Source organism: Tympanuchus pallidicinctus, unplaced genomic scaffold (genome assembly GCF_026119805.1).
Source record: "Tympanuchus pallidicinctus isolate F22 unplaced genomic scaffold, pur_lepc_1.0 scaffold11, whole genome shotgun sequence".
Taxonomy (NCBI): Eukaryota; Metazoa; Chordata; class Aves; order Galliformes; family Phasianidae; genus Tympanuchus; species Tympanuchus pallidicinctus.
Window position 1 is genome coordinate 15,899,399 of NW_026294627.1, and position 12,413 is coordinate 15,911,811.

The following is a 12,413-nucleotide window of genomic DNA, read 5'->3' on the forward strand; positions in this document are numbered from 1 at the left end:
TCATCCAACTCTGCATGTTTTTTTCCCCCCTGTGTTTGCTGCCAACAAAGGCACCAATTAGTGCATAGCCTCAGCATTGAAGCAAATGAAAGCAGAGACAACAGAATAAAGGGAGATATGTGTTTGCTCCTGGAATTATGTTTTGACATTTATTTTGTATTTCATCAAGGCCTACAATCTTTTGCATTAATTTAAGGAAAAAAAAAATACACAAACAACACCCGGGCTCATTATCATTGGATATGGTGATGTGGGAAATGGGCTGGAAAAATCCTGAATCTTTGCTATGCCTTATTCTGGAATTACAAAGAGTAGAGCAAATTCTTTACTGCTGTGCCATTCTGCTTTTATGTTTAACAATCTAATTAGAAGTGCTGGGTTGCTTTTCCCCATTATAAAAGTGAAGACAGTGCACACAAGCAAAACCAATTAGACAGCTGTAGTTTACAGAGAGGGCTTGCCTTGAGGCTGGTTTCTAATGAACCCCCAGTAGATGGTTTCTATCCAGAAGCAGGACGGAAGAAGCACAGCAATAACATGTGCTATCTTTTCTGCCATCAGGCGCTAATGTCACTGCAAAATGGTTTAATCCAGGGAATTGTCACTTATAATAGCCTTTCCTTCTCGCAGACACAATTGCCACCAGCACCAGCAGTGTGACACTAACCTGGCTGAAAATGCATGTCCCTGCTTTGGCTCCAAATCAAGCTAACAGGTGGTGACAAATCCAAAGCATTGCTTTCAGTTTTACCAATGTTACTTTCTGTTCATCAGGGACTTGCCTTAACTCAAAACAGACACAAAACTATACAACAAGCTACATGCTTGCCACGCATTTATTTTTCATCATGAATGGCTCAAATTAAAGCAGGTTGTATTGAGTAGATTGCTCGCTATAAGTTAGTCATCTGTTTAGCTTTTCTGATGTCCCACAAACCCTTGTGGTTGTTCACAAGTCTATTAATTAAAAAGAAAACGACTAAGAAAACTACTCAGTGGGTTGATGAACCATTGAACCACTTCAAAACTAAGGAAAACATTAAAACAACCCCCCCTCCCACATTCCTTTTCTTGAATAGCCTGATAACAGGTATTTGTTTGAACTGAACTTTATAGAGCTCATGAAAAAAAACAAGCTCTTGTCATCACTGCATTTAAATGAGTTTTATATACAAGGAGCTGAGTAGGACTGTCTGAGCTAGAATAGATGAGATCATGTCAGCATTCCCATTAAAAATACCCCTATACTCAGTGGTTATGAGTCACTTATAGAAATTCACCCCAGGCTAAAATTTTGCATTATTTGACAGTATTACTTGGGTCAGATCAGGCAGGCTGGGGGCTTGTAGGGGAGTTTGTATAGTTATAAATTAAAGGCATTTGCAATAGTCTATAACTGTACACTCGTACAGCTGTAGAATTGCATCATTATTACTGCTGATCTAATTTTTTTTAAAAATGTGATATTCTGACTCACAGTATTCTCAATTTCTGCAGTTGGGAGACATAAATACATGCAAAAGATGTTCTGTTTCTTCATTTTCATGTTTGCTATATCTATTCTTGTTCCAATGAGGTATGTAAGGGTGGAGGGGATTAAGAAAAGGTGATAAAAAGAGCAAAAATCTGAAAGTCCAGGTATAAAGAACAAGAATCCAAATTGTTGTATCATACATAAACTCAAAGATGACGTTAGAAGTTAAGACTAAGAGAATTGGATATTGCAAGGCGTTTCAGTTACAATGCTACTGTAGAAAACCTGTCTTTTTGATCCAACTTTTTGGAAGATTGAATATTTTACAGAAAAACCGATGGGGGGACAGAAAAACATTTTCAATTAGCTGTCATTGTTGGTATGCATTTAAAATGAATTAATTAAAAATTTGTGCTTGAGGATATAGTCTGGGAGAATTCATCCAGACAAAGGCAAAAATAACAACGACGGCTTAAAACCATTGTTTGCAACCTTTCTAATTCAAATGTGTGTTTACTGCTTTTTAAAGGAATCAGTTTAAGGAATGGTCAAATAGAGAAAAGATCTAGTAGTGAACTTTGTTATATTCCACCCAGTTTGCCAGAGGTAGCTTAATATAGCCATGTGGGCGAAGGTAAACACAAAAGAAGGAGTTACCTAGGCTACTGTATGTTTGCAAGTTCTTGCCAATAATATCTCCAAATGTAGCTTAAAAACCAACCAAAGAGAATAGATAATGAATGCTTGTAAGGATTAGGAAAAGTGCCAGAGATAACAGATCAAGGAATTATTCTTCATGGGAAAAAAAATACGTAGGATCAGATTTTCAAAACTAAAGCTAGTGTGAATTCTTCATACTGAAGCAACTTAATCTCCAAAGAAAGAGTTTTGGTGGGTGGGTGAGTGAGATGAAAAGGCAGCTTTTAAAATCCTCTTCCTGCATTTGCAATGGTCAGTTATTATTTAAAGTAAAACTAGGTCAGTTATTGTTCAGAAAGAGGTAAAAACTATGTCTGGATTAATTCCAAAATCATCTCTCTACCCCCTTCCATTCTGGGCTATGCAAATAGCACAAAAGATGTATTTTCCCACTGATGGACAGTCCACTGTAGTATGTCCTCACAAACTTTGTTAATGGCATATCCCCATTGCCAACTTTAGAGGAGTTCACTGCTGATTATTTTTAAATTTAACCTGTACATAGTGGATAAGGTTACTACCTAAGAAAAGAAATCAGTTGGTCTATACAAGTCCTCTACAAACCCCATGAAAGGACAGAGAACTCACTTTGTACTTACATTCAGTAGAGCTAAACCAATGAGAAAGGAAAAGAAATATCTTTCTGATACCTCCTTTAGAATGTGTTTCTTACATTGTCCTGTGTATTGAGTCATTCTATCCACAGATTTTGTCATTCTGGAGCCATGAATGTTGACAAATGATCTAGATGGCCTTGCTGTTAAACGTTTCACACTCCTCAAGACTGTTCCATAGCCTTATGCAAAGGAACAGATTCTGAAAATCTGAGCAAAACTCAAGCCAGAATCTGCAAAGCAACCAATCTTTGCAAGCAGGTAATGTGTTTACTATCCTTCACATGCAGCCACCAAACTGTGGCCCCATCCTATGCTTTCACAGAAAAGTTTAAGATAGATGTAAGCAACCACATCTGTGCAGAACTTCTTTGCAGAGACGTATATAAGAATATTTGACTAAATCATACTAGAGAGCCATTCTATCTGTTTTACTCTGTTTGAAATAACCAATACCAGCTGCTGCAAAAAACGACAGAAGAACCCTGCAGGAGGCAGAGGCAGAATAATCTGCCTCCACAAATGTCTCCTGATCCTGCTTGCTAATTGTCAGAGATTAGCTTAAGCCCTGAAGCACTGGGTTTAATATCTTTTCCAAAAGGTTTATTTTCTTTAATTATGATAACTCTGGATATCCATGATATTGATATAATATTCAATCTCTTTATGAATCTGGTTAAGTTTTGGTCTCAACAACTTCCTTTGGCAATGAGTTCCACAATTTAATTACACGTAATATAAAAAGGTATTTCCTTCTATCAGTTTTGACTTGCCCACCTTTTAATTTCAGTGAATGCCTTGTTGTTCTTCCTTCCAGAGTCAGAGTGGAAGCCCTTGTTTTCCCTTTGCTGTTTTATATGATAACATTAATTTGTAAAATGTTTTCATTTTACCTCTCACTCATCATTTTATAAGGGAAAAAACTCTGTCTTTCCAATTTCTCTTCATACGACCACATTTTGATTTCTGTCATTTTTCTGTGAACTCTCACCAAGTCTGTCTTATTGTTTTATGAGATGCAATGTCTGGTATTGCAAGAAGTATCTGAGGTATGCTCTATAATTTTTATTTTTAAAGGCATTATGTTTTCCATGTTGTTTCCATCTTCTCCTCTACGTTTTTACAGCATCTAAATGTTGCTAGGATTTTTTGGACTGCCAACTACTGTTAATGTGCCGTCTACAGTGGTACCTACATTTCCCTCCTGAACTGAGCCATTATATAAATTCTAAAACCTTGTAAGAGTAATTTCACTTTAATCCTCTGATGTGAATTACTTGGCATTTATCAGTGATACTTTCATCTAATTTAGAGCTGTCTGTTCCTGACTAACTGAAGTGATTTTGGATGGAGTCCAGCCTCCATAAGTAAGACGCTTAACTTGAGGCTGAACTGTTGGTCCTTAGTGAGACACTTCTGCCCAGATAAGAGTCCAATTTTCCTTCCTCAGCTGATGAAAGAGGTAAATGATGTGAATGCTTCTTAAAAAAGACCCTGTCTGAGTAATCTAGGTGCCTGAATTTAGATGTGAATTAGAATTCCACATTTCTGTGTGTTTTGAGATGCTACTGTTCAGCACTACTGATCCTTCGCACTTATAAAATGGAAGCCTTAGGATGATACTTGAGTTAATTTCATCAGCAAGCTTTGGATTAAAAAAGAAGTTAAAAAGCTTTCATTCGAAGTTTTTGGATTATAAAATAATATATGGCTATTAAATCCACAGAGTTGCTATGAAGGAAATTTAGAGAGAGATGGGTGGAGGCTAACATCTGTCCCAACTCCGTACAGAGAGCACTGGGGGGATGTGTGCCTTTTTTCATCCTTAATGCTTCCTTCCTACAGAACACCTAATTGTGTGCCCTGCAAGGGTGAGAAATGAAAGATGCTATGCTATTAATGACCAGGAGAATTTATGTTATGATAGCATCTACTGTGGAAGTCAAGATCACAAACCAGCTTGTCTTATTTACTCTACATAGGTTTCTCTGAAAGTAATGCTTCCTGTATATTTCCATGGAAATTATAACAGATACAGAAAGCACAATAACACTACTTAATAGAGTAAGTTCTAACCTGGAAAACACTAATTTTCAACATAGTCACCACCATTATCTATGCATTCTTGCCAGTGATGGACAGGAGTCTGCAGGCCACGCTCATAAAGATCTGCAGCTGTGGAGGTGACCAACCAATTCACAGCTGCTATGATGGTGTTGTTGATAGGAAAATGTTCCCTGCATAGTCCGTCTTTCATCAGTCTGAACAGGTGGAAATCAGAAGGCACCAAATCTGGATTAATAATGAGTGTGGTAGCATAGTCCAGCCAAGATTGGCAGTGCTCTCCACAGTCTGGTGTTATTGTGTTGTCTTCTTTTCTGTCTTGAATTTGGAAGTTCAAGCCTTCAGCTTAGTCAGCATTGTGGTAGAAGTCAGAGCTGATGCTTTGTCCAGGTTCCAGGAAATCCAGAAGGATCATGTTGCCCATTGGAATAGGTTACCCAGTGAGGCTGTGATGCGCTTGGAAGCATTCAAGGCCAGGCTGGATGGAGCTTTGAGCAACCTGGTCTAGAGGAATGTGTCCCTGTCTATAGCAGGAGGTTGGAACTAGATGATCTTAAAGGCCCCTTCCAACCCAAAGCCTTCTGTGAGTTTATGACTCTATGATCATCCCTTTCCCATCCAAGTGCACATTACTTTACCCACTGAGGGCTGTGTCTTGAACTATTTTCTTCAATGGGAAATTCACATGCTACCACTCCATGGACTACTACTTTGACTCCGACTCAGAGTAGTGACACTATGTCTTGGCACTGGTAATGACACAATCCAGGAGATTGTTACCTTCAGCTTCCTATTGGTTTAGTAGGTTCTGACAAACCTGCATACTATGTTCTTTCTGTTCCTGTGTGAAGATTCATTGGATCTACCTGGTGCAAACTTTGTTTCCAATGCACTGAAATGAGTAGTCTGATCCATACACAGCTCCCTAATCCTAATCCACCAATTTGCACAGACGACCTCTTCATTTCATGTTCTGACAGCTGTGCATGGCCATCTGGAACATGGCTTGTCTTTCAGGTTGCTGTCACCACTGCTGAAATACATCACCCACCATCCACCGTGCTCACATCCACTGTTTGGTCTCAGCAAACGTTCATGGATGTCAATGGGTGCAATTTTTTTCTGCATGGAGGAATTCAGTGGCTTAAATTTGCTTCATCTACACTTCCATGTCAGACACCATTCTGTCAGACTGCCCCTCTGCTGCCATCTGTCACACGTCAACAAAATGTAAGGGAATACTGGTGGGAAGGTTCAGCCTCTATTGCCATAACATGAAGGTTTGACTCTGACATTGTGAGCCAACACAATAAAACTAGAAGTCATCACTTTCAGAGCAGCCATTGTATAATTCAAAAGAAGATTTTTGATACAAGGAACTTAGACTAAAAAAGCCAAGAAGAATGAAGAAGGATACAAAAAGCCCCAGCCATATTAAGCGGTGTGAAACATAAGAAGGTCTAAAAAGAGCAGATTTACATAGCTTTAGAATTTACACATTTTAGGTGGATTACCTTAATTTTTTTCAGATATTACATATAGAGACATAAGAACTGTCCTACTGAGCTGAATACCAAACAATGGTAAGTATATCCTGCCAGTTTTCTGGTTGTGTAGCACTATACATTATAATTTCTGGTATTTTTTTTAACCATTTTAATTTTACGTACATTTATAAAAAATATTGTCTAACTGTTCTCATTATCTTACATGTAATAACTTATCCCATCTGTATTGTTTTATATTGATCCTTAGGATTTCCTCTCAACAAAGATTTTTATCTAAAAGTTCATGTAGGTTAAGAGAAAGATGAAGACAAGGTCAAAAGTCAGTGCCTTAGGACATACGTATTCTAGCTGGTTGTGTGGAAATGTCCTAGGTGGCCTAAGATGTGGCCAGCTGTGGTTTTGGAGTTGTCTGCAGATATCTGGGAAGTTATGATGTACCCTTATCCTGAACAGATCTGGTGAGACTGACTTTTCATGCTCAACACCACTGGCACATGAATGTCAGAGTTTATAATTGGAACCACTGCATAACCTTGTGAGTGAAATTGTGAACCATACACTTTGGAAGCAGATGGCTTTCATCATGTGAATCATGTCATGTTGTAATAGTGGGTATGCCTTTCTACGCTGAATACAGCAACATTTTGAATTAGAAAAGATTGTTTACTTCATTTAGCAGCTTAGAAAATCAGCAAAAAGAGAACAAGTAAGGAACTATATCTCTGTTGAAAATGTATTTCTACTTTACCACTAACTAATACTTTTATAATCACTTTCCACTGTATCACTGTACTTCAGTTTTCAGTATGTAAGAGCTGTCTTCAATTTTATACACACATATGCCTAAGCAGACAGACTGTTGCTTTAAAATGTCATTCCCATGAAGTATCACTTGCAAAATCCTCATAACTTTAACTGAGATGGAGTATTTTGGGCAAAAATACAAGGTCAGAACATCCCTATATGGCAGATCCTTGTTTGCTTGCTTCAGAATGCTTCAAAGGACTTACTGCCTTACTGCTGAGGGGAGGAATAAGTGTCAAAATTGCTTAAGATAGGAATCAGTTTTAATAAATGTGACCTCAAACTTTCCAAGGTGTTTATGTCTGGGAACACTTACAGTACATCTGTTATCATTTTGGTTCAGCTGAGTTTACTATTTTAATCAGCAACATTTCAATATAGAATTTAAAAAAGACTGGAATTAGAAACACTAACTTGTTTTCCATGTTTACATTTCTGCAATTAGTAACTTTCTTTCTTATGGTTGATGTTATGAGATGTCTCGAGTAGTGGCAATGCAGCACCAGAAGTCAGGACTGAGTATCAATCTAGATCTAAACTTCTTGTAGTTTCCTAGCTAGAAACTGCAGGCCTGTGATAGGAGTTACAGGATAATGTGGTAAGGGTTGTTATAGTGCAGAAATCAAGAATAAATGGACACCATGATCTACCTACCTAAAGGAATACCTACTGAAGGAATGGTGTCTGACAAAACCCATCCCTTTATCATTTACTTTTACTAATTTCACTCAACACTTAGATGGTGGGAAAAAATATTTTATAAATGTCTGCTAAAGTGGGAAGGAGGCAGTTAGCTCTTGTCAATGAACTATGGAACTCCTAGGGACTTTCAAGCTATATTAGATTGCGCACATTATAAATGGGCATGGTACATGGTTTACAACCTTGTCATATAATTCTATTCATAAACTTGTCAAGTGTTTTCTAAAAACAAGTTAGGAAGATTAGTTCTGCAACCTCTCACTGAAAGCTGTTCCTGAATCTCCATATACTGATGGCTGAAGATCTTTGAATTTTCCATCTCAGTAATTCAGTAATAACTGCACTGTAATTCACCAGAATCAGTGTAAAAATAACCGTTACTTATCCTGTCTCATTTCATAGAACGAATGTTTTGAGGTGTTGTGTATCTTATTATATCTGCTCTGTTTTTTTTATTTTGTTCCAGTAGTAGATGATATTTTGAATGACCTCTTCTTTGACATCATTCAATCCATCATTCAGCCAAGCAATCCACTTCCAATTACTTTCTTCAGCAAGAGGAAAAAATAAGACAGAGCTAGGAAGAAAGGGATGGAGCAGCTGCAGTGCTTTTTCCTGTCTTTTCCAGATATATCTTAGGCTTAGTGATCAAGCAAGGATGAATTGTTTTTTGTTTGTTTGTTTTCTAGTTTAGTGATTGAGCCACAATATATCAATAAAAAGGGTCATCCTGCACCAAGATTTTCAAAATTTCTGTGCTAACAAGAAGTTTTCTTTTTTCAGATCGCTTTCAGTCCAGATCATTATAACTCTAGAATTTTTATTACTTCCCTGTTTTCAGAATTATATATATTATATATATTATTTAGAATTATATATATGTTGACCTAAGCATTGACTCACATATTTCATATGGACATGCTTTGTTGTTGTATGTGGTCAAAAAACACAGACATGGTAAAGAGTGGAGTCAGGATCCTGAACTTCAGGAGAGTGAATTTCAGACTGTTTAAGGAATTATTGTATGAATTATCTCTTGGAAGCTGTCCCTGGGGACATAGGAACAGAAAAGAGCTGGTAGCTCTTAAGAATGCATTTTTGAGAGCACAAAAGTTCTCCATGCCACAAATTAAGCTATCAGGCAAACAAGGCAGGAAACCAGCATGGCTGAGCAAGGCCATGCGAGTTAAACTCAAGGGTAAGAAAGAAAAATATACGCTGTGAAAGTAGGAAGTTGTGGATGCCCCATCCCTGTAGGTGTTTGAGGTGAGGTTGGATGAGGCCCCAGGCAGCTGGATGTGGGGGACAACGTGTCAGGGTGTTGGAACTAGATGATCACTGAGGTCCATTCCAAGCCAAGACATTCTATGATTCAACAGCTGGGGCAGCAGTGCTGTACTGAGGCGGATAAAGTAATATGACCTGATGTAGTCTATTATAATGCTGATTTTCAGAACACAGTCATACATTTTATAATTCAGATAAGACATTAAAGAGGGCATAGTTTCAGAATGTAGTTTGAGTTTTAGCTTTATAGCCAGCCTTAGATAAATGTTTGCCTTGTTGCATAACAAAAGTATATTTTAGCTAACCTTCAATCCCGTTTTACTAGATATAAGTTCATGTAACTTTGTTACTCCAGAAAATTAGATCTGGAAAATATTCAGTTTAGAAATCACTTTAAGTACAGCAATTTTTCCAATTCTGCTTCATCTGAGTCTTCTTCTGGGAAATCTGCCCACTGTAGTGTTTTTCCTGGGGCTAAGTTCAGAGCTTAGTAAAAGAGGATTTCACAGAAAATCAAAAAGTGATTTGTTTCTATTAAAAAAACAGTCATAGCTTAAAATTTTTAAAAAGATTATTCTATGTCTCTCTCTTTTCTTATTATTTATATAACACAATCCCAGATTACCCAGGCTCCTTGAATGCCTAATTCTTCTAGCAAATATTTTTCTTGTTCTGCTTCTGCTTCTTGTATCCAAGGTCTTCAAATTTCCCAGTTCATGTCATTCAATCCTAAGATTTGGGAACTTTATGATACTTCCTTGCATGGAGCTGAAAATATCCAGGGTCTTATTGGGTTCAGAATCCTCAACAGACGTTAAAATAGGAATGTGGTTTTCTGAGCCTCAAAAATTTAGCATGCTATTCTGTGAAATCATTGCCATTTCACTATAACTAAGCATAAATTTTAAAGAGTCTTAGGAAGTTTGTATCTGCTTTGATATTTTTGGAAATAAAAAATATCTTAGGATAGACATAGAAAAATCTTTTTTTTTTTTTTCCCCAAGAATGAAGAAATTGTGCATCATTATGAATCTTTGTAGCAAAGTATCCAGCACGGAAGGAGATACCACAAGCTGCAGATCTTCACTACAGTGGGAGCCAAAGATTATGGATGATTGCAGATCGGAAATAGGACAGCTGCAAAGTTCTTCTGTGTTATGCTGATTTACTGAAGGTTGGATGGATTGTTACATTTTTTAAGGTGTTTGACATAGGTAGTGATCTGATTAATTATGAAAGGAACATTAAAAATGAAAAAGGAGAAAGATTAGAAACTAGAAGGAGGAGTTTGAAAAAGTTAATGAAGGAAGCAAAAGGAAATGACAAAATTTATGTGCAGCAGATTTCAGAAACTGGGATTTTCAATATGGAAATAAAAACGTAGGAGCTTTCAAAGGCTTTTTGGGTGAAAAAATGACTATAATAGTGAAATGTACATTTAGGAGAAAACGTCAGATGTGTTAGTAAAAATATAAAGGAAATTACATTTTGTACCGAATAAAACAGGAGGCAGATTTGTGTCATATTTGGATGATAAGTTTTTTTTCTTTAATGATCGAAAAATCTGTTAAACGTTATGAACTGTGATTAGACATTTTGAAATATCCACCTCTTTAAGGAGAACTCTCTGAACTGTGACCACTGATTTTTCTCAAGTAACTACAGCAAAGATTCAGAGGAAAAGAGGAAAGTCACTGCTATATTAAGTATTTCTAAGTTTAGTGTCCTGATACCAACTCCCCCAAGAAGTAGAATGGGACTCCTCAGAACAAAACTGAAGTTTTATGTAACCATTGGTAAAGTGAATTAATGAATAACAAATCAAGCATCAGTGCTGTCATAAAGCAGTACATTCTAAAAAGAATGTGATTCAATGTCATACATCATTTTGATGAATCAAATTAAAAAACGAAGAATTGTTAATTACATTAATGAGTAGGTAATTATACTTTGTAGAGAAGGTACTCTAAAAGACTTGGATGCCACTGTTTATTGAAATAAAATGAAGTAATACCTGAAAAAGTTATGTGCAAATATAAGGAGGAGACAACTTTCTGTTTTCAGAGTTGATTTTGATTCGATGGATGTTGTGATGCAGAGCTCAGTTCTGGTGTGTAGACTTCAAAAGGCATATTTGAAAATTGGAATTGTAAGAGAGCAATTCAAAAAGTACCACATATTCAGCTTATTTGGTATAACCTATCATGATGTCTTGCTCAGAGCCACGTATCTCAGACCTAATGATCAGAAACAGACCTAATGATCACAAATGAAGCCTTCAGAATAACATTCATACAGTATGAATCACACAGTAAAAAGTGAGGCAAAACAAATTCAGTTTAGGTCGTATGTTCTTGTCTTAACCAACCCACAGAGAATTTTAGCAGATGCTGTAATGAATTCTTCAGTGCAAGAAATTTTGTGGTAAATCAAACCAATATATATCTAAGGTTGATGTGACATAAAAATTATATTTATGTGACGAGACTAATTTTGTTTGTCTTTTGCTTGGGAGTCACATGCCCTGCTTTGAACCCACTGGCTAATTTCCTGTCCATTTGATATGTAGGCAGCCTTCTCATAGACAGCAGATGTTTCTAGAAATGTTGCAAAAAGAAGGCTCTCCTCTCCTGAGGAAGGAGAGCCTAGGTGTACTATGATATGGCAGCATGTTTCATTCCACATTTTTACCACCAAAGAATCCACGTGGTGGTTAATTTTTCTCACTTCCAAAACTGTGAACACTAAGTGTGTTTAATGTTGATTTCTAACATTTGATTTGCTCTGATTATTGCTCTAAATGGAAAGCATTCTTAAGACAGAAGTCCTAATCAAAGTTCAAATATATTTTAAAAAATACCTGACTAAATCAGCCATGAATCTCAGAGACACAGGAAACCTTTTTAATCCATTCTTGTGCTCATGGAATGACCACTTTCAAGCAGTAGACTCTAACTCCAGTATGGCTATTAGAAGAGACGTTAGTCATGAAGACAGGAAGACACATGGCATCTGTTAAGAAAACCACGCTAGATGATCACTGTTGCATTTTATAGCTGTAGTTCCTATAACTAATAAGCAAATGTGGACTTTTCTGTTTATTCAACAACAGAAGCACTGTATTCATCTTGATATACTGAATTCAGTATTTTCTAAGGTGTTTTGGCTTTCAGTGACAGAATTTTATGATATTAAGTTCCAGAGTGCTTTGTTGGATAAGATGGTTGAGGTCTACTTAGACTTCTACTACTAGTACTATTA